Below are 22,063 nucleotides of genomic sequence, written 5' to 3' on the forward strand. Positions count from 1 at the left end.
TATATCCCACCTGAATTTAGAGACAATCTCAGGAACAGATTTTATGCATTAGACACTAAAGACCAAAGACCAGAAGAGTTGTGGGATGACATCAAGAATATTTTCCATGAAGAAAGCGAAAGGCAATTAAAAATACAGGAAAGAAATATAACACCAAATCAATGTGAGAAGAAATTCTGAAGCTAAAACAACCAGAAGAAGTGGGGAAGTAAAAGAGTTGAACAGAAAATTTCAAAGGAAATCTTGAGAAGACAAAGTAAAGTATTATAATGTAATGTGCAAAGACCTGAAGTTAGAAAACAAATGGAACAACACACTCAGCATTTCTCAAGCTGAAACAACTGAAGAAAAAATGGAAGCTTCAAGTAGCAATATTGAAGGATTCTACAGGCAAAATTTTGAAGCCTCAAAAGAAGACTGTAGGAATACGCAGTCACATACTGAAAGAAGTGATCAATGTGCAATCATTTCAAGAGGTAACATATGATCAAGAAACAATGTAATTGAAGAAAAAAGTTGAAGATGCACTAACGGGATTATCAACAAACAAGTCTGCAAACTGAAATATTTCAACAAACGGATGCAGTGCTGAAGGCTCACACTCCTCTATGCCAAGAAATTTAGAAGACAGAAGAGAACCATATTTGTTCCCATTACAAAGAAAGGTGATCCAACAAAATGCTTAAATCATTAAACAGTATCATTAATATTGCATGTCAGTAAAATTTTGCTGAAAATAATTCAAAAATGGATGCAACAGTATATTGACAAGGAAGTGCCAGAAATTCAAGCCAGATTCAGAAGATGACATAGAACTAGGGATATCATTGCTGACATCTGATGGATCTTGGTTAAAAGCAGAAAGATATTTACAAGACTCTGTGAATTATAAGAAGCTATGAATAACATTGGTAAGAATGGGTATTCAAGAATACTTAATTGTGCCCATGAGGAATCTGTACGTAGACCAAGAAACAGTCTTTCAAACACAACAAGGAGATACTTATCCATTTAAAAGCAGGAACATTGTACATCAGAGTTGTATCCTTTCACCATAATTATTCAATCTGTATGCTGAGTAAATAATGCAAGAAACTGAATTATATGAAGAAGACTATGACATCAGGATTGGAGGAAGAATCATAGCATCCTATGATATGCAGATGACACACTTTCACTTGCTGGAAGTGTACAGGATTTAAAATTCTTGCTGAATAAAATAAAAAACTACTCTTCAATGTAAAGAAAACAAAAATCCTCACAACTGGACAAATAAATAACATCATAATAAATCAGGAAAAGATTGACGTTGTCAAAGACTTCATTTTGCTTGGATTCACAATCAAAAGTCATGGAAATAACAGTCAAGAAATCAAATGACATATTGCATTAGGCAAACCTGCTGCAAAAGTCCTCTTAAAGTGTTCAAGATCAAAGATATCAGATTGAGGACTAAAGTGTGCATTACCCAAACCATGGTATTTTCAGTTGCTTTATATGTATGTGAGAGTTGGACAATGAATAAGGAAGACCGTAGAAGAATTGATTCATTTGGATTATGGTGTTGGAGAAGAACATTAGAAGTACTGTGGACTGCTAGAAGAGCAAACAAAATCTGTATTGGAAGAACAGCCATAATCCTCCTTAGAAGCAAGTGTGGCAAAACTTTATATGGCAAAATGCTTTCTTTACACATGTCTGGAAGTTCAGTCCCTACAGAAACACATCATGCTTGGTAAAATGGAGTGTAAATGAAAAAGATGAAGACTCAGTTGATACAGTGGCAGCAACAATGAGATAAAACAAAACAATTGTGAGGAGGTGCAGGACTGGGCAGTGTTTCGTTCTATTATGCATAGAGTTCTGTCGTGCACAGAGTCAATGGCACCTAACCACAACTATATATATGCCTATCTCTGTCTTTATCTATATCAATATCACCTATATCTACATATTATGGGAGAAAGATGAGACTTTCTGCTACTGCCAAAATTTACAGCCTCAGAAATCCTATTCAGGATTGCTATGAATTGGAACTGTCTTGACTTCAGAAACCCTATACAGGGTTGCTATTAGTCAGAACCTACTCGATGGCAATTAGCAGCAGCAAAAAATACAAGGTTGTAAATCTTTGCAGGAGCAGATAGCCTTATCTTTCTCCTGCAAGTATCTGTTGGGCTCAAATCTTCAACCTTGGGATTTGCAGTCCAGTGCTTATTTGTCAGAAGCCATGCCATCAAGGAATGGCGAGAGACCCTAAGCAGGAAAAACTCATTGTTTAGCAAAGCGACAATGAGTGTCTCCTTGGTTGGCAAAGTCCGGAGAGGAACTTCATGCTCTAGGCTTTTCAGTTATTGTTTTTTTCATGTTGTTCATGGCTCAATTTTGATCTTATTATAAGAAGTTATTTAATAATAATCATAGTAAAAATTAAAATTACATTTAGACACTCTCACACTAAATTTAATCGTTTAAAGTTATAATGCTTTTTATATCAACAATAAGTCTCACCATTAGGAAAAGCCACATCAACTAAAAGCTTTTCAAGTTTAAGATTACATCCTGCTTAGTAGACACTGAGGCACCTGAAAGAAACAATCTTACAATCAACATCCTGCTCAGTGGTAGAGCAAGAGACACTGAGGCACCCGCAAGATAGCAAGGAGCCAATTAAGAGCTGTAGGAACAGTAGGAAGGTAGGTAGAAATTTAATTAAAGGTTTTGGGGAATTATTAGTATAGGAGAATTGCTGCTTTGTTTTTGACTATGAAACTTTAGGTACTTTTATAAAAATACTGTTGTGATTATGGATTGTGATTAATGAAGCTATAAGAAGTGGTAGATGAGAGTAAAAATGCAAGTTAAAATATAGAACTTTGCTTCAAAGTTGATTTGACATTCTTGAGAGGATTAGAGAAGAATGGAAAAGAGTTAAGGAAATAAACCCCATGTTATCAGGATAATTAGGGGTTGCAAAGGAACAGGATACAATAAGAATCAAGAGAGTGTTCTAATGTTTCCTTTTTGTTGTAACCTGAATGTTTGTTGAACACAAAGAATGTGATACTTAGTTAAATTGTAATTGATTGTACGTGACTATAGAGAAATCCTAATAGTATATAAGAAGCAAAAAACTTTTGAGTAAAGAGAAGTCATCATCATCTGCCTAAGACTCACAACCCATCAACTCTGTCTGTCTGTCTGTGTGTTCACTGACTCCGTACCCCCCTCTGAGTTCTCACAAATTGTTAAGGCTGCTCCCCGGCACTTATTTTATGAAGATACTGCACTGGCTTATAGGGTCGCTGAGTCAGGATAGACTCAACAGCACAAAACAACACATATTTTTATACATTTATACATATATGGAGCACAGTGGCTCCATAGGATAAACACTAGACTGTGAGCCACAAGTTTGGAGGTTGGGGTTCGCCGGCTGCTAGAAAGGTGAAAGATTACGCTTCCTGCTTCTTTCTGCAAATATTTCAAAAGCTTTGGAAAACCTATACAGGTTTGCTAAGAATTGGAACAGACTTGATGACACTTAACAACAATGATAATCACTCTGAAAAAGGACATCTATAGAAAATCTACAGAGCTCATTATATTTAACGCAGACAGCTTCAACAAGTTATCCCTAGTATCATCAAGTGGAAAAGTATGTTTGTTCGCACTGTTTTTCTTCAGTATTATACTGAAGGGGATAGTCTGAGAAATGGGGCATGGAACTAATTGAAGGTTTAAAGGTGTTAATGGGAAATACGAAACTTTATTCTCATATGATGTAAAATGTGTTTAGAGAAACCTAACATAATAGCACTTATAAATAACACTGTGTCTATGAGTCAGAACCAACTCCACAGTACTTAACAACTATCAAGATAGTGTTAGTTATTGAAAATAAAAAATCAGTATTATTTCTATACACTAATAACAGATCACTGAAAGTTAAATAAACACTACCATAGTATACTATCTTGAAAAATATCAAAAAGCTAAGGTAAATTTAATAAAATGTTTTTGAGACCACTTTATTGAAAACTATTAAATATCACTGAGTGTTATTTAAGAAAACCTAAATAAATGACAAATAAGCAAACTTTATGGGATATAAGGTTTAGTATTATTAAGAAGTAATTCTATCAAAATTGATCTAGAATCCAATTATATTTCTTTCAAACTGCCAGTTATCAGTATTACTAAAGTTGATATGCTAATTCAGGCAAAGCACCTCAGAAAATCAAAATGATTGTTAAAACCAAGAACAATCTTGTAGGGTTTATACGACATGATTTGAAGACATATTCTAAAGGCATATAGAACAATGAATAATATAAAAATACATTTCTGCATATATTTTCTCTTAATTTTTTAAGCCATCAAACTTATTTAATGGAAAAAAGTATATTTTCATGAAATCATGCTAAGACATCTAGATATTCACAACATATAAGATAATTAACCTTGACCTTTACCTCACACCATACAAAACTTATTCTTTAACTGACACATAAACCTAAACATAAAGGCTAAGACTATAAACATTTTTGAGGGCTATTGTAGAGAAGAACTTTAGAGGGAAAAAGTCTTTTCAAATTTGAGTAGGTGAAGATTTCTTGGAAGGACAAAATTGCATGAAATACAAAAGAAAAATTACATAAATCAAATATGATTAAAATTGAAAATGCTTGCTCTTCAAAAGATAAAATTTAGAAAATGAAAAGACAGGCAGCAGACTGGAAGAAAACACACACACACACAAGGAGGTAATTCAAAAAGTATTGCTAGTAGGGTTCCAATTAATGCATGCATGTTTTACTCCAAACAAAGTATGTTTAAACAAGCCTCTGCAATCTGGCTACAGACAAATTATCTCAGTTATGAATTTATTTAAGTCTTTTTAGGGTGCCTTAAAAAAACAAGGTCCAATGAAAACAGGGAAGACTGTAGAAGAAGGGATGCTTTTGAGTTATGGTGTTGGAGGAGAATATTGGAAGCGCCATGGGCTACCAAAAGAACCAACACATCTGTGTTGGAAGAAGCGCAGCTAGAATACTCCTTGGAGGCCAGGATGAACAAACTTTGTCTATTATACTTTGGACATATTGTCAGGAGGGACCAGTTGCTGGAGAAGGATATCATGTTTGGTAGGGTGGAGGTTCAAAGAAAAAGAGGAAGACACCCAAAGAGATGGACTGGCCAAGTAGCAGCATCGATGGACTCTATTGCATGGCAACCACTTTGAGGTTGGCCCAGGATCAGGCAGTTGTTTTGTTCCGCTGTGCATAAGGTCGCTATGAGTCAGTGCCGACTCAACTCGATGGCACCTAACAACAACAACAACAATAATGAAAACAGTGACTTCAGAGGGCATCTATTGGGCCAGTTAAATTCAAAGCAGAGAAGAATTCAGAAGGTGTCGTGAGTTTTTTTTTTTACATTCTAATGGGTTCCCCTCTATGTTTTAAGATTTTTATTGTGAATTAGTTGAAACTTTACAGAGTAGATCAGTTTTCCATTCAGCAATTAATATCCGTTGTGTTTCATGTCACTGGTTACAATCTCACAATATAAGATCACTTCCTCCCTATGTTTCCCGTTTCTATTTATTATTCATTCCTAATTCCTAATTCTTCTAAACATTTTCCTTGGGTAAATACTTTCCTTTTGATTTCAAATAATTGATCATTCTAAGGTGTGCATACCTCCTAAGAGGAATTGTTCCCATTGAATCCTGTCTATTGTTTGGTAGCGTAGTGGTTACGAATCGGGCTGCGAACTGCAAGGTCAGCAGTTCGAAACTACCAGCTGTTCTGAGGGAGGAAGATGAGGTTTTCTGCTCCCATAAAGATTTACAGCCTCGGAAACCCTGTACAGGGTCACTATGAGTCAGAACCGACTCCATGGCACATAACAACAACAACAAAAACAAATTGTTTTGTTGAAAACTGAGTTATGGGCTGAGCTCATTTCCAGACCTGGAAGAGGCTAAAGGACATAGACTTAGTGGTTCCACCAATCTTGATCAATTTCTCAAATGGCACATGACACATGACAGTCACAGGGGCTTATTTTGAAGAAGTTTTAAGAAAACTGAAAACTGCATTGGTGAAAAAAAGTGCACAGTGGAATTTTTTTCCATCACAGCAAAGCACCTGCTTATTATTCAAGGGTATACAGAATATTCCAGGATATACAAATATATGAATCTTGTAGGATACTTTATTTCATCTACACTATAACCCTTATCTTGTAGGATACCTTATTTCAACTACACTATAACCCTAATCTTACCACACCAGACTTATTTTTTCCCTAAAACTCAAAGACCACTTAAAAGGAGCATGGTTTGAGTGTTTCAGGATGCCAACACTGCCATTTTGACATGGGATAAATCTCAGGGTGCAGAATTCTTTGGGGAAGTTTTAGAGACTGGAGAGCATGTAGACCTAGGTGTAGACTATGTCAAGAAACTATTGCTGGTCAGTTTTAGGATTTTGTTTAATAAAGGTTTCAATGACTTTCTACCAGTACTTTTTGACTTACCTACATATGTCTTATATCTTGAATACATAAGTAACTATTACCACCCGATAACAAGAGGACAAACAACCTTTCTAAATAGACAAACTATTTGAAATGAAACTTCAAGAAAGAGAACACAGTTTGTCAATAAGCACATTAAAAGGATCTAAACATTAGTTGTTGTTGTTAAGTGCTGTCAAGTCACTTCCGACCCATAGTGACCCTCTAGAGGGTTTCCAAGGAGTGACTGGTGAGCTTGAACCACCAACCTTGCAGTTCAAACTGACTTTGCAGTCTAGTGCACTAACCCACAGCGCCACACCAGGACTCCAGCAGAGAATTACAAACTGAAATCACATTAATATAACTGCATTTTATATTGGCAGTTCAAACTCACCAGCCACTTCTTGGAAACCCCATAGATGGTCGCTATGAGTCAAAATCAATCAGTGGTTAAAAAACAAAACAAAACTGCATTGATAATTTTTTAAAAAACTGACAATACTAATATTTTAACAAAGTTGTGAAGCAGCTGGAAACCTTTACAAATTACTAAGAAGAATGTAATATGTTGCACTCACTTTGGAAAACTTTGGCGATATGATATAAAAATCACAAATGTACTTACTATTATTGTTGTTAGGTACTATCAAGTAAGTTCCAACTCACAGAGACCCTATATATAACAGAAGGAAACACTGCCCAGTTCTGCACCATCCTCACTATCTTTTCTATTTGAATACTTTGTTGCAATCACTGCATCAATTCATCTCATTTTCACTGATCATTATCTTTACGGAGTCGTCCTCATTTTCACTGACCCTCATCTTTACCAAGCATAATGTCCTTCTCTAAATACTGATCCACCTAATAACACGTCCAAAGTACATGAGATGAAGTTTTCCCATTCTCACTTTAATGAGCATCTGGCTGTGCTTCTTTCAAGACAGCTTTGCACCTCTGAAAGTTAATGGTATATTCAATATTCTTTACCAACATCACAATTCAAATGTATCAATTCTCCTCTGTTTTTTTTTCTTATCCATTATCCAGCTTTCACATGCAACTGGGCGACAGAAAAAACTATGACTTAAGTGTACCTTAGCCTTCAAAGTTACATCTATTTGTATCTTTAATATTTTAAAGAGACCTTTTGCAGCATAGTTTCCCAGTGCAATACATTGTGTGGTTTCTTGACTACTGCTTCCAGTGGTGTTGATTATGGATCCAAGTAAAATGAAATTTTTGACAACTTCCATCTTTTCTTTATTTATCATGATGTTATCTACTGGTCCAGTTGTAAAGATTTCTGTTTTCTTTATGGGGTGTGCTGGTGGTGGTTATGTGCCATGGAGTCTGTTACTATTGATGGTGGCCCTGTATAGGGTTTCCAAGGCTATAAATCTTAATGAGAGCAGAAAGCCTCACCTTTCTCCCCTGGAACCACTGGTAGTTTCAAACTGCTGACCTTGAGATTAGCAGCCCAATTCATAACTACTAACTACCAGAGCTCCTTTATTAAATTTTAAGTTATAATGAAGTTTGCAGTCTTTGATTTTCATTAGTAACTGCTTCAATTTCTCCTGGCTTTCAACAAGAAGGGTTGTGTTATCAGCATATTTCAGGTTATTAAATGAACCTTCTGCCAATCCTAATGATGGATTTTTTTTCATATAGTCCAGCTTCTTGGATTATTTGCTCAACATGCAGATTTTAAAAACATAGTGAAACGATACAACCCTGACATACACCTTTCTGTATTTTAAACCACACTCCCTTTGCTCTGCTTGAATTAGTGTCTCTAGGATAAAGCACTGGGCTGCAAGGTTGGCAGTTCAAACTCACCAGCCACTTCTTGGAAACCCCATACAGGGTTGCTATGAGTCAAAACTAATCAATGGTACTTAACAACAACAACAGTCTATTCCAGATTAAGTGTTCTGGAATCCTCATTCTTCACAATGTTGTACATAGTGTGTTATGATCCACACAGTTTAATGCATTTGCACAATCAATAAAACCTGGTATTCTTTGTTTTCAGCCAAGATCCATCTGGTGTTGGCAATAATATTACTCATTCCACCATCCTATTGTGAACCAGGTTTGAGTTTCTGGCAGTACCCTGGTGATGTACTGCTGCAACAGTTTTTGAATTATATTCAACAAAATTTTGCACTTCCTGTACATCCCCCAAATTCTTTTCCATGATATCCCTCTAAAAAACACAACCACAGAGAGGTGTGTATATGAATGTCCATAAAAAATTGTTCATCAGAGCCAAGAACTGGAGACAATCTAAATGTCCATCACCATGTGAATATTTTGTAGATATTGTGGATATCTATAAAATGCAACACATCCCATTGCTAAAAAGACATGAACTGATTTACATAACATCATACATAGAGCTCAAAAATATACTGAACAGTTTTCCATTTTGGTATGGTTTAAAATTTCAAGAGAAAGCAAAACTAATTCTTTGTGACAGAAAACAAATTAGTTGCAGTTTGGGGCCAGAGTTTGGGAAGTGGATGTTTGATTTCAAAGGAGAATAGAAGAACGTTTTGGAATGATACAAATATTCTATTTTTTATTGTGGTGATGATGACATAAGCATACATTTTTCTGCATGCAAGTGTACTTCAATAAATTGCTTAAAAATGATGATGTATGAAGAACAATGGGCAATTTTAGGAGTGGTGCCCTTTGTGAGTTATGATCTAGATTACAAATGGAAAGATTGGATTTTGGAAGAGCACAGTTTGTCTCTTCTAAGTGTAAGGACATAAGAGTATTTAAGAATGGGTTTTAAAAGGAACTGTTGTAAGAGTTTCTAAATTATTTCATCATTGAAATATGATGAGATTGACTTTGTTGGAGAAGTGTTGGGAGATTGGGAAAAAAAGATATAGAAGAGAGTTGTTGTTATCAAGTGCCATCAAAGCAGTTCAGACCCATGGCGACCCTGTATAAGGTTTCCAAGGAGCCACTGGTAAGTTTGAACTGCCAATCTTATGACTCAAACCAACTTTGCACTCCAGTGCATTAACCCACAGCACCACATCAGTACTCCTAGAAGAAAATGGAAATATGAATTAACAAGAAAAGTACAAAATAGCCATGAAGAACCAAAGTTTGGGGTTGTGAATTTAAAGTGGCATTTGTCACCATGGCTATATGCTTTGTGTATAGGCATAGTTTTAGTGTAAGGAGACATTCATTGAAAGATAACCTGAGTATAGTTGTTAGTGTTTGTTTGCTTGTGTGTTTTTGTCAGATTTATATAGGAAAGAGGGGAACAGGTTGAAGTTATAAACAGGGAAATTACAATGATGAACTATGATGTACAAAATTTAAACTAAGTAAGTAATAGCATAAATAGGTCAATTCGACCAGGAATATTTGTTAGGGTTAAAATGGTGCATCTTATTGCAATCTAGTTGGAAAACTGGAGGTTGTCTTATAAACATAAGAGTAGAAGTACAGTGAAATATTTAAATTAGAAAGTTATGAGAATTTCTTACAAAGTCAAGGTTAATTCCTTCTGTAATCTGTAATAAGTACAAGGTTGTGACTCCAGCACAGACTGGCTGGATGAACAAGTAATCCATCCCATCTGTCCTTGTTGTTGTTGTTAAGTGCTGCTGTGTCCGTTCCTCCTCTGCAGAGCAACTGGTGAGCTTGAATCACCAACCTTGCAATTCAAATTGATTTTGCAGTCCAGCACATTAACTCACAGCACCTTAAGTGTCTTCATCTTTCAAATGGACATACTAGCCATGCCTAACTCTTAGATGTATTGTGAGGACTAAACAAGGGGAGGAATGTATGGTACTTTGTACACTATCTGGTACCTTGCCAATTCTTAAAAAAATATATCTAGTCAATTTTTTTTTCATTGTTTTTCTCTGCCTAGTTCCCCACCACATCTTCATTTTTCTTCTTAGTACTAAATACCTAAAGTATCTTTAGTTATTACTTTAATTATTGTTACTATCTTATAACATAATTACTTTACTCTTATCTTGCTTACAATTTGGCAGGATTTCTACCAAATTTATCGTACATGCCAACATCTAGTTCTGAAAACTCCATGCTAAACAAAGATTTTCTAGTGAATTATATAGTACTATAAATATGTAACTGCTGTCTCCTCAGTAATGTTTTACCAGAATCCTGTGCATAAAACACAACACATGTTTGGAAGCAAATAAATATATTGATTTAGTACACTGCAATTGCTCATTTGTCAGCTTTGCCATATGTGCATTATGTTTGCATAAGCAAGATAGTTTTTCTTGTAACTGACAGAAAACACCCCATAATAATTACTCATATGGACCTGACTATATCAAATATTCGGGAGTGGGGTAGCTCTGTAGAATAAACTCTGGGCTGTGATCCACAGGGTCAGCAGTTTAAGCTCACCAGCCTCTCCACAGGAGAAAATGAAGGCTTTCTCCTTCCATAAAGATTTATAGCCTCAGAAACACTGTGAGTCAAAACTGACTTGAAAGCACTTAAAATCAACAGCATATCAAATATTAATAAATCCTCACTCTTGTTAGCATACCAAATTATAGAAATATAAAAGAATATTTGGTATGCATTGTAAATATTTGGGTAGTACATTTTTAAATGAAGATGCCCATATATTTTCAGTCAAGGATTACACTTTCATGGATATCTTTCGAAGAGACTTCATGGAGTGAAATGAATTCTTTATGTGGTCTTTTGTTTTGGTTTTCTAGGAAAACAACTTGATAGCTTTTACTGCTAAATCCTGAAGAGTTCCCTTGGCCCTAACTTTCTACTCCACGGGTTTATTACTTTTGTCCAGATTGATTAACATTTCCTGAGTGAACTGTAGTAAACTTGATCTGATTCTTTTTTTCTGATCCTGGGTTTCAGTTTGCCCTTTGATCGTAATTTTTTGTAAGGGTTGGTCAATATTCTGTGAAAATTAAGTGACTGTGAACTACCTAAAAGAGATGATCACAGCCTACTATGTGTTAGGGTCTGATAGCCTGACTTCTGCAGGTCTAGCAAACCCACTTGAGTTTGGCGCCAACAATACACACAGACAAAAAGCAGCAAGTATCAAGGCAGGTTTATTAAGCTATGAATAAATAGTACACTTTTCAGAAGAGGAGAAGCAGGTATCTCTTTCACGAGTGAAAGAGAGCCCAAGCTGTCTGTTCTTTCTCCTTCTTTATAGAGTTTTTGGCTCATCTCCCTCAAGTTTAATTCTGCTTGGTGGTAGGGTCTAGGTGGCACATATTCTTACTTTGTACCTCCTTTTTAGTTTTTGTCTTGTTGTTAAGTGCCATCGAGTCAGTTCCGACCCTGTATAGGGTTTCCAAGGAGCAGCTGGTGAGCTTGAACCACTAACCGTGTGGTTCAAACTGACTTTGGAGTCCAGTGTATTAACCTGCAGCACCACACCAGGATTTCTCAGAAGGTGTAATGGGCTCAGTTTCCTGGAATTGTTGATTCAAGTGCGGTTGGGGTGCGGTTAGGCTAGCTATTAGGTACCTACTCTGTCCCTAACACTATTCAAATGAAGTTTCTATGATCTATGAAGAAGAGATTGGTGAGTTTTTGCTCTCCACTGCCAAGGATCATGCCTTGAACTGATGGGGAGTTTTTGTATATATGCAGCCAAACTCACAGAGGATTTTCAGAGAGAAAGGAGGAAGACAGAACACAGGAAGAAACAGACACAATTCCTAATTCTAACCCTGACGGGTTCTTCCTTAAAAAACTTGTATATATGTGTTCTATGAGTTCTGGAAGACCATTGCAATAGCTTAGTGAGTGCAGATGTGGGGGATAATTTGTGTCAGATATGCTAAACAGTTGGAGAGTAGAGGTATGTCTGATTCAACTTCCTGAGAATTAGCTTTATGCTAATGGAGATTCTCATCATGCCTCCTTAAAATTAGATGTTAGGTTGAGCTGGCATCATGGGTGTGAAAGAATTCACAAGTATGGTGGTTCAAAGTAGAGAGCTGTATTTATTTTCCAAGGGAGGAAAGGGGTCTAACACCAGAGTGCAATGCTGGCCCTGAAGGCCTGGTACTCTGGGCTTTTATTGTGTATTTAGGAGGGAAGGCAAAGAGAGTGTTCTGGACAGGTGGAAAGAAAGACAAATTGACAACATACGTGATGATGTCATCTGGTCTAGTATAACAGGATATTGTCTGTTGCTCTACCTCCAGGAAGTCAACTATGGCCACCAGGCAGAGTTTAGGGAGTCTCTCATCAGTGGGGCTGTTTGTTCTCCATTCCTGCAAAACCAGCTCAGTAAAATGGGATAGGGTCTTATGAGAGTTTTAACACTGCAACTGAGTCCTGTCAGCTCTCCCTCTGGTTTTTACTTTGTTATTCTTAACAAGAGGACCTGTAGCTAGGGAACTCGGGTGGTGGTCTCATTTTTCAGTAACTGCTTCCTGCTTATTCAGGGTCATAGAGATGTCTCTACCCATAGGTTAAAGGATCACTCATTAAGAGGGAGAGGATAAAGTTGAACAGTTCTAAAAGCTAAGATTGTTTTGGTGTTGTAAAGTGTGCTTTAAGATTTTACTTCGATCCTGTATGAAAGACATAAAGGATGACACAGTTGCCAAAGATTATAATTAGAATGAGGGCAGCTCTAGAGCCAAGTGTTGGAGTTAACCAGGAGAACCAAGACCATATATTAGTTTTGAAGTCCAATCAATAAAAACCACCTGATGCTCCATTTTTATAAAGTTTATTTGCTCTACTACATATGTTTTATATATTGTCTTGGAATTTTTTCCTAATTGGTTAACAAAGAAACAACAGTTTTATCCTAGTATGACACATGAACCACCATAGCTAGCTGCTAATAGGTCTAAAGCTCTCCTGTTTTGTAACACTACTTCAGCTAGGGAGTTAATTTGTTCCTGCAGGATATTGATTTGATCTGTTAATTTGTGGACAAGTTGATTTAATTCTATGGACAAGTGTTGAGCGGTAAATACAGAGTTAAGTAGGCCTGCAGAGCCAGTGGATGTTACAGCTAAGATTCCTTAGGTTGTAAGAACTGTGATGTCTTCACGATCCTGTTGGGGGTGCTGAGAGTCCAGGGAAAGGCAACTATCATCTCTGATTAAGGGTGTGATTGGGGAAGAAGCTCACTGAGGTACAGGGCCCAGTTCAATTGGCAGGTAAGTATCAATTAGCATTAGGGCCACAGAGAGAGTAAGTGCCTTTGTGAGGCTGTTATCACAGGACTGTGAGAACTTAGCTCTATTATCTGTAACTACTTTGGTCTGTGTGTGCTAAGCAGAAATGGTGAAGGTGTGATTGCAAGCAGCTGACTGTTAAATTGACCTACAGAGGGTCCAGAATGTTGAGAGGTGGTGAAGCACAGGAGGATTGGTTGGACAAGGAATATTGAGAAAAAATATATGTCTCTCTAAATTGGTTTGAATGGTTTGGTGTCAATAGTTTAAAAATCATTTTTATACAGTAGCTTTAAGGGGATCTGACTGAAGGAATTTATTAAGAAGAAGTGTGAGTCCTTGAAAGGATCACAAATTAAGGGGATACTTTGGTCAATAAGGAAAATGAGTAGAGTCTTTGAGTGAGATTGTAATTGACTGTAAGTGTTGGGTTCTTCCTGGATCACATGTGCCCCAAACTTTGGGAAGGACTTATTCAGAAAGTGCAGATGGGATGGATGGGGGTAAAGGTTTAGGTGTAGGCAGTAAAGCCTTGCCAAAGAGACCAAGGAAAGATGTTTGAGGATATAAAAGGAGCTATATACCTAATTTAGCCATGAGATCTCTCCCTAGTAGATGAGTGGGACAGTTTGAGAATATTCAGAAACAATGGGTAAGACTTGATCTCCCAGCATGTAGAGAAACTTTAAGTTCATCATAGTTAAACACAGGTTTAGTAGTAGCTCTTTTTATGCCTTTGAAGAGACAAGTGAGCATATGGTCTCAATGTGGTCTATTGAGGGAGCCCTGCTGATAGTCTACATTAGGGTCCTTATGAAGAACAGCTGAGAAATCAGTATGCTATCTACCAGGTTCTCAGTGATTTAAATCATTCCCATAGTCTCTAGCTTTTTACCATAAACAAGTTCTTTCCTCTGCATTGTTGTTGTTGCTCTGTGCCGTGGAGTCCGTTCCGACTCCTATCGACCCTGTACAGGGTTTAAGAGGCTGTAAATCTTTAGGGGAGTAGAAAGCCTCATCTTTCTCCCACGGAACAGCTGGTAGTTTCAAACTGCTGACCTTGTGGTTCACAGCCCGATTCAGAACCAACCACTACACTACCAGAGCCAATCTTATTTCACGTAGACCCGGTCACTAGTTCCCTATTAGTCACTATCCTCCTACTATATATTCAAAATAGTATATTTTGAAGGAAATATCCTGTTATATTTTTTATCTGTAAATATTTTAGTATATTAATGAGACAGAAATCTTTTTTAAAACATAACCAAAATGCAGTTATTTTGCCTAAAAATATTAACAATAATTATTATTTTATTTTAACGTCATGAAGTAACCAGCCAGTTTTTAAATTTCTAATGGTGCAAAAAAAGATCAATATTGTTTCCATGTCCCTCCAGGAAAAGGGAGAAATTTAGGGACAATTTTTGGAATTCATCTCTAAATTTCCCAGGGTCTACAGACACACTCCCTAGCTTCTCTTTGCACTGCTCCAAATCTGAGGTGGAAAAGGCCCATCTCCCAGTTTCCTTCTAAGCCAGGTGTTTCCCTCAGGGGTTATAAGTCTGTCTCTGAAGTGTTGGAGGTAGTTTTTGGCTCTTTTGTTTTCCACCCTTTCACCTGATCCTCAACAGAAGGCAGTTAGCCACTGGCTGACCTTCCTAAGGAGGGAGTAGTGACAGAATCAGGCTAGTGGGAGGGGGAGGATGAAGGTGTTTTAGTAGGTGGGATTGGAGATCTAGGAGCAGAGCCCAAACCCTGATAGAAGGCAAGTCTTCTAGTATGTCTTCAGGCTGCTTAACACTTTTAAAAGCAAATACCTGGAGGAGATCTTTCCCTTCCATTTTACAGCAATAGCCTCTTCTCCAATCTTTTCTCCTTTGTCTTTTTTTTTTTTCTTTGTGGGACCATAAAGCCATAAAGTACAAAGGTGATGTTTCCCCATTTTCTTTCTCTTTTTCAAAAGAGTTCTAATTATAAAATGATGTTAAAACAAAGAGAGACCCATTAAGGGGTTACTGTTCTTGGTCCTCAAGGGTACTGTGGCCAAGCAGTATTACTAAAAAGAACCTTTTCTTTGAAGACTCTATAATGAGTTAGCAATCAGCCTAGGGGGGAGTCTTTTGTTATGCCTGAGGTTTGGACCTTGGTGGACCAGCCTTTCCACAACTGTTTGTTGTTGTTGTTTTTATGTGCCATCAGAGTCAGTTCCCATCCAGGATAGGGTTTCCAGAAGCTGCTGGCGAACACAAACTGCTAAACTCTCCGTTCAAACTTACTGTGCATTCCAGTACATTTACCCACAGCACTACACCAGGGCTCCCATAAGTGGAAGTCAACAATTAAAGGACCATGGGTGCATGGATATAAAAATGGACTTGTAAGAATAAATTCCTCCACCCATGAGAAGAATTGCTAGTCTAAAAAGAAGTTGGAAAACTTCCAGAAAATATTGGTTTAGGAGGGCCAGGGCAGAAAATAAGTGGCCTCACAAGGCCTTATCAAAGGTTACTCTGGTCCAGAGGTGGATCACAAATGGGTCACAATAGTCCTTGCTATCCTGGCAGTGGGCGTACTGGTATGGCACTTTGGGCTAATGCATTGGACTATGAGGTCGGTTTGAACCACAAGGTTGGTGGTTCAAGCTCATCATCTGCTCCTCAGAAACCCTATACAGATTTGCTAAGGGTCAGAACCAACTCAACAGCACTTAACAGCAACAACAAAAGAATCTTAATAGATAAGTAATAATATATATAACTTTTGTTTGTTGTTGTTGTTGTTATGTGCTGTCAAGTCGGTTCCGACCCATAGCGACCCTGTACAGGGTTTCCGAGGGTGTAAATCCTTATGGGAGTAGAAAGCCTCATCTTTCTCCCGTGGAGCGGCTGCATTTCCAAATATGTTACCAAATGAGAGAATATTTGTGGATAACTTTTTGTAAGAGCAAAGGTTAAAAAAAATGCTATTTTTTTTTTATTATACTTGTTATAATTGTACAGTTGAAAAACAACATAATATTAAAAACAAACTTTGGCATTATACTTAGAAAGCTAATGTTTAACTTCAAAACAAAATAAATTATATTAGGATTAGATTTTTTGTAGATAAGGATGATTTGTTAAGGAAATAGTCCACAATTTTCATATGATCATAAACTCCCAGTCATAATTAAGTGAAAAAGAATTCTTATGTATAGAGAAAATACTTGTATGTATTGTTTATATAATATAAGGATGAAGTTAACTTACTTGAACTGCAAACTAATTGCAAATACAAGATTTGTTGTTGTTTTTAAGTGCCATTGAGTCAGTTCCTACTCCTATGGACCCTATATAGGGTTTCTGAAGAGTAGTTGGTGACTTTGAATCACAGATCTTGTGGATCATACTGACCTTGTGGCCTAGTGCTTTTTCCTACAGTGACACATCAGAACTCCAAATACAAGATAGTTTGTTAAAATAAAATGCATAAACAGAGTAATTGTTGTTGTTAAATTGTTGAGTCAGTTCTGACTCATAGTGACCCTGGATAGGGTTTCTGAGAAACAGCTAGTGAGCTTGACCTACCAACCTTTCAATTCAAACCGACGTTGCTGTATAGTGCATTAACCCACAATGCCACACCAGGATTCCAAACAGATCAATAGATGTGATTTAATACTAATCTTTATAAGAAAAGTAATTTGTAAATAATACTTAGCAATCATTCTTTTTATATTTATTTGTCAAATTAAGAAAATTAAAAGTTATTAGAACATATAATATATGGATATATAGAATATTATATTCAAATTTTATATTGTTGTTGTTGTTGTTGTTAAGTGCCGTTGAATCGATTCCGACCCATAGCGACCCTGTCCAGGGTTTCTGAGGCTGTAACTCTTTACGGGAGCAGAACGCCTCATCTTTCTCCTGCGGAACAGCTGGTAGTTCCAAACTGCTGACCTTGCGGTTCACAGCCCGATTCGTAACCACTACACTACCAGAGCTATATATATAGTGTGTGTATAAGCAGTGTCGGACCCGACTCGATGGCACTTAACAACAACAACAACAATAAGCAGTGTTATGTTGATTTTGCTTTAATTGTTGTTGTTAAGTGCCCTTAAATCAATTCCAACTCATAGCAAACCTGTTCAGGATTCGGAGGAGTTGCTGGTGGATTGGAACTGCTAACCTTGTAGTTCGCAGTACAGTGCTTATACTACAGCACCACAGACAAGAAATGAACCTTTCTAAACTTATCTTTTTCTTCTTCACTTTAATACCAATGGTTTCACTAATTGTATAGCATTTAATATATTACTAAGTTTGTTCAAATTAACAAGCAGTTTACAGCTTCTTTTATATGATATTGAACAACAACAAAAAAAAGGTAAAAATCATTTACTGCCCTCTCCGGCCTAGGAGGCAAGGTAAAATGCCAATCAGGTCACCAAATGGGACCAATCCCCCTGGCTTTCCCCATGCCCTCAAGCAGGTATGCAGCCTGGCCCCTCCCCAGACTCTGACCCCATATAGACCTGTGTTACCCTCCATTCAGGGCTCAGAATCTGGATAAATTAGCTCCTCTGAGTCAGTCGGCTTAATAAAATCTGAAACTCTGCTTCAACTCTCTGAGTGGCTTCGGTTTCTTTGACCACGAATCTAAAACTGCTGTAACAATATTACAAAACTAATTCCTGAATCAAGGTATATACAAGGGTAGACATAAATATATACTTCTTGTTTGCCAGTGACACCCAGGTTAATAGCACAGTAAACAACATATAGGAGAACAGCATAGGGAGTCACACACTGACATGAAGAAGAGTCAAGATACACAAAGGAAGATGGTTTTTCACCTGCCCTGTTCTAGGACAAGTATGTGTAGAATGTGAGGGATCATATTCCAAAGGTTAAATGTTTTGATCTTCACTTTATGCATGCTATTTTCACACTGAATAGTGCTCTTTGAAAATAAAGTGATAAGAATATGACTATATTTGATAATGGAGACATGAGCCATGATTAAACCATGAGGAATACTGTGGCTCTGTAGAAAAAGTACTGGACTGCATGGTTGCTTTGAGCCGCAAAGTTGGCAGTTCAAACTCACCAGCCAATCACTGAACACCCTCTACAGCATTGCTATGAATCAGATCTGACTCGATGGCACTTAACAAAAAAACAACAGCATGGTAAGTTAATGATGAAATGTTGAAATTTTATTCTATGAGCAAAGGGAAGTCCCTGAAAAATTTTTGAGTAAGGAACATAAGATACAGTCCTCCTTTGGGAAATATCACCCTGTCACTTGTGTGAGACATCGATGAGAAGCTAATAACAATGGAGGCTATGAAAAAGTGTGGAGAGTTTGGACTTTTAGCCTCATTTAAAAGATAACTGGCAGTAGCAATGGGCTCAGGCTTAACAAAGATTGTGAGGATGGCGCTGAACCAGGCAGTGTTTCAGAGACACTGAGTCAGCACCTAACAACAACAAAAGATAAGTCAACCATGAAGACTGGTGGAAGACCAAAAGATCTGGGTTAGAAATACGAAATTTTATTATTCACTGCAAAATAAGTAGACAGAAATTCAAGTTTATTTGCCTTGAATCCTCATTCTCCTTCCCACCATGTCCCACTGGGACAATGCCAATGGTCTATCAAAGTTACCTGCACACAAACATTAAATGTCATCACATAAGAGGAATTTTGTAAGTTATGATTGAGCTTGGTAAAATTGATCATCTTTATAATGAGCAATAAATATACCTTGAACTTCTGTAAGAATAAATCTGTATTGAAAGAAGTACAGCCTAAGGCTTCTTTCTTACAAACAAGGATAGTGCGACTTTGGATATGTTATCAGTAGGAACAGTTCCTCAAGAAGGACATCATGCTCAGTAAAGAAGAGGGTCAGTAAATCAGAGGAAGACTGTAGGAAATATGGCACCAAACCATCTTTCCCATGGCACTTTCGTATCATCTGGGATTGATAATTCATTGCAGTTACCACACAGAACTCAAACACCATAGTTACAGTTATACGGTTTACTAGGGAAGTTAACACATTAAAATAAAGGATCAGAAAATTCTCAGGGCACAGTTCTTCCAGTAAGGGCAGGCTCTCCTCACAGATCCTCAGTCAGGCCTCTTTCTACCTGGTAATTGTTACAAAGGTCTTTGGTGGTGGTGGTGGTTATGTGCCATGGAGTCAGTTCCGACTGACTCATAGTGACCCTGTATAGGGTTTCCGAGGCTGTAAATCTTTACAGGAGCAGAAAGCCTCATCTTTCTCTTGAGAAACGGCTGGCAATTTTGAACTGCTGACTTGAGGTTAGCAGTCTGACTCATAACCACTACACTACCAGGGTTCCTACAAAGGTCTTTTAGGGATGCCGATAAATGCTCAAAGGGCATACACTCAGCCTCAAAGTACTTAACTCTAACTCTATAGGTTAGCAAGCCTAGTTTTCCCAGTTAAGTGCCTAGAAGCACCCCATTCTGCAAGCAAGCCTTCTGCTCAAAGTCCCTCAGCTTTACTTGCTCCATAAAATGGGCAGCCCACCGCTCTGGCTCATGCTCTGGTACTTGGTTCTGCAACTGCTGTTCTGGTGTCACAGCCCTCTATTCTTGGGTCAAGAAGACTTAATGGGTAAGAATCTTGGCGTCTAAAGGATACACGACATTTTTGGTTCTTCTTCTTTGATGGTAGTGACACTCCCCCTTCCTGCTTCTGAGATAGTTCATTTTATACTCATGTTACTGTTACAAGCTTTTACCATCACAATTAACTTTGCTCACAATCATTCACAACTGAATCATATCATCGCTGCAGTATCTTTTCCCACCTTCACTTACTCAGAGCCCTCAGTCTTACTGTATCATATGAGGCAGCAAGTGTAGTGTTTACAACTTAGTTTTCTAAGCTCATGTTGTTATTAAGTGTCATCTCGTCAGTTCTGACTCATAGCAACTCTGTATAGGTTTTCGAAAAAGCAGCTGGTGAGTTTGAACCGCCAACCTTGCTATTCAAACTGACCTTATGGTTGAATGCTTATCCTGCTATGCCACTCCGGGACTCCTTTAAGCTCATAGTTGAGTGTTTGTATTGTGTTTCTTAAATGATTGTGCTTAGGTCATTTTTTATTGTTGTTATTGTCATTGAGTTGGTTCCCACTCATAGTGATATCCTGTATAAAATTGCAAATTCATGTATCTCCTGATTGTGGAGTTCAAAATTTTCTTTTTATCTAGTAGTCTGTTGTTGGTGTTAAGTGCCACTGAATCAGTATTGACTCATACTGACACTGTATAGGGTATCCAAGGAGCAGTGATGGGTTTGAACCACTGACCTTGTGGTTCAAACTGACATTGTGATCCAGCACATTATCCTGTAGCACCATACCAGGACTCCAACCAGTAATCTAGCATTATCTTTTGGCTATTGACATTTGAAATCTACCATAACTGGTAAGCACCAGTTAATTCCACACCCTGTGTAGAATTACAAGCTAAATATGCAGGGGAGTTACTTAACATGAAACAGAGTTATTTCTGGCATTACATCAAGCTTGGAAGGGAGATGTCATGGTCATGAGAGTTAAGGAGAAAACTAACAAAGCCTTTCAAGAATTGTGACCAGGAAGAGCGTGGGCAAAAAAGGATTTGGGATGTTTCCAAATATTACTATAATGAGAAGAATGGAGGAATAAATGCTTTCATTCTGAAGTTTGCAAGTGAAACTCTATGTAAATTTATCCATAGGAGTCCATGCCTTAGTAAATCTGTTTTCTAAATGTGCATCTAACATGGAAAACATGTTCTGATAATGAACATAATAAAGATAACAAGTATTTGTGCCATATATATAATACTAAATGGAGAAAAGATTGAAGTTGTCAAGGACTTCATTCTTCTTGGATCAACTATCAACACTCATGGAAACAGCAGTCAAGAAATCAAACGACATATTGTATTAGGCAAATCTGCTGCACAAGACCTTTTTAAAGTGTTGAAGAGCAAAGATGTCAGCTTGAGGACTAAGGCGCGCCTGACCCAAGCCATGGTATTTTCAATAACCTCATATGCATGTGAAAGCTGGACAGTGAATAAGGAAGACTGTAGAAGAATTGATGTGTTTGAGTTATGGTGTTGGAGGAGAAAATTGAAAGTGACATGGGCTGCCAAAAGAACCAATAGCTCTGCTTTGGAAGAAGTGCAGCCAGAGTGCTCCTTGGAGGCCAAGATGGCCAAACTTCGTCTCTCATACTTTGGATATATTGTCAGGAAGTACCAGTCACTGGAGAAGGATATCATGTTTGGTAAGGAGGAGGGTC

Source organism: Chrysochloris asiatica, unplaced genomic scaffold (assembly GCF_000296735.1).
Source record: "Chrysochloris asiatica unplaced genomic scaffold, ChrAsi1.0 scaffold00015, whole genome shotgun sequence".
In the NCBI taxonomy this organism is placed as follows: domain Eukaryota; kingdom Metazoa; phylum Chordata; class Mammalia; order Afrosoricida; family Chrysochloridae; genus Chrysochloris; species Chrysochloris asiatica.